Source organism: Austrofundulus limnaeus, unplaced genomic scaffold (genome assembly GCF_001266775.1).
Source record: "Austrofundulus limnaeus strain Quisiro unplaced genomic scaffold, Austrofundulus_limnaeus-1.0 Scaffold557, whole genome shotgun sequence".
In the NCBI taxonomy this organism is placed as follows: Eukaryota; Metazoa; Chordata; class Actinopteri; order Cyprinodontiformes; family Rivulidae; genus Austrofundulus; species Austrofundulus limnaeus.
In genome coordinates, this window is record NW_013952959.1 from 50,107 (window position 1) to 51,543 (window position 1,437).

Genomic DNA, 1,437 nt, shown 5'->3' on the forward strand with positions numbered 1-1,437 from the left:
AGGTAAGGTTAAATACGTTAAAGTCAGGTAAGGTTAAATACGTTAAAGTCAGGTAAGGTTAAATACGTTAAAGTCAGGTAAGGTTAAATATGTTAAAGACAGTTACCATTAAATATGGTAATGTTAAAAATTAAAGTCAGGTAACGTTAAAGTCGGGTAACATTAAAATATTAAAGTCAGATAATGTTAAAGTCGGGTAACGTTAAAGTCGGTTAACAATAAAGTTGGTTAACATTACACTCAGGTAATGTTAAAATGTTAAAGTTGGTTAACTTTAAAGTCAGGTAACGTTAAAACTTTAAAGTCGGGTAACGTTAAAGTYGGGTAAMGTTAAAGTTGGGTAACGTTAAAACATTAAAGTCAGATAATGTTAAAGTTGGGTAACGTTAAAGTCGGTTAACAATAAAGTTGGTTAACGTTACACTCAAGTAATGTTAAAATGTTAAAGTTGGTTAATTTTAAAGTCGGGTAACGTTAAAGTCGGGTAACGTTAAAGTCAGGTAACGTTAAAGTCGGGTAACGTTAAAAGTCGGATAACGTTAAAGTCGGGTAATGTTAAAGTTGGGTAACGTTAAAACATTAAAGTCAGATAATGTTAAAGTCAGTTAACAATAAAGTTGGTTAACGTTACACTCAGGTAATGTTAAAATGTTAAAGTTGGTTAATTTTAACGTCAGGTAACATTAAAACATTAAAGTCGGGTAACGTTAAAGTCGGATAACGTTAAAACGTTAAACTCGGGTAATGTTAAAATAAAGAAAAATAAAATATTTTAATGTCGGGTAATGATAAAATTGATTAGCGTTACAGTCAGGTAATGTTAAAATGTTAAAGTTGGTTAACGTTAAAATCAGGTAACGTTAAAACATTAAAGTCAGGTAATGTTATAACATTAAAGTTGGGTAACATTGAATATGTTAAAAGTCAGGTAACATTAAATCAGGTAACGTTAAATACGTTAAAGTGCCTGTGACATGCCTATCTTTCAAATACAAAAAGTCAAAGAAAACATTTTATTCTTAAGAAAATTGGCATAAAACACACGATTTTACACATTTTGTCTCATAACTGGCCTATTTTCTTTTGGATTTGGCTCAGGCAAAGTGAAACAGGAAGTGACATCAAAGGGGAACTCTTTAATAAAATAAACTTGCTGGTCTTTGTTTATTAAAACAATATTATTTAAACTTTAACTGTTCTTCATCTCTCTTTGATAGAAACTCAAAATAATCTAAAGAAACATCAGATTCTTCTCCACAGGCTCTGTTGTTAGCTGTTGTAACAATGCTCTATTTACATGCCCTTTGACATCACTTCCTGTTTATTCACATGCAAATATCACAACAACTGTTCATCTCAGTGACATGAAATTTGTTTTGCAATATTTTATCAATGTTCTCTTTCCAAAAATGCATTCATGTATATTACAAAAAACTG

The 1,437-nt window shown here is 30.3% G+C and overlaps 1 protein-coding gene across 1 annotated transcript in view; it reads left to right on the plus strand.

Annotated features, from left to right (window-relative positions):
* The window catches only part of LOC106530771 (cleavage and polyadenylation specificity factor subunit 3), a gene marked incomplete at its 3' end in the record, with an annotated part of 10,382 nt that overhangs the window by 1,958 nt on the left and 6,987 nt on the right, over nucleotides 1–1,437 (plus strand).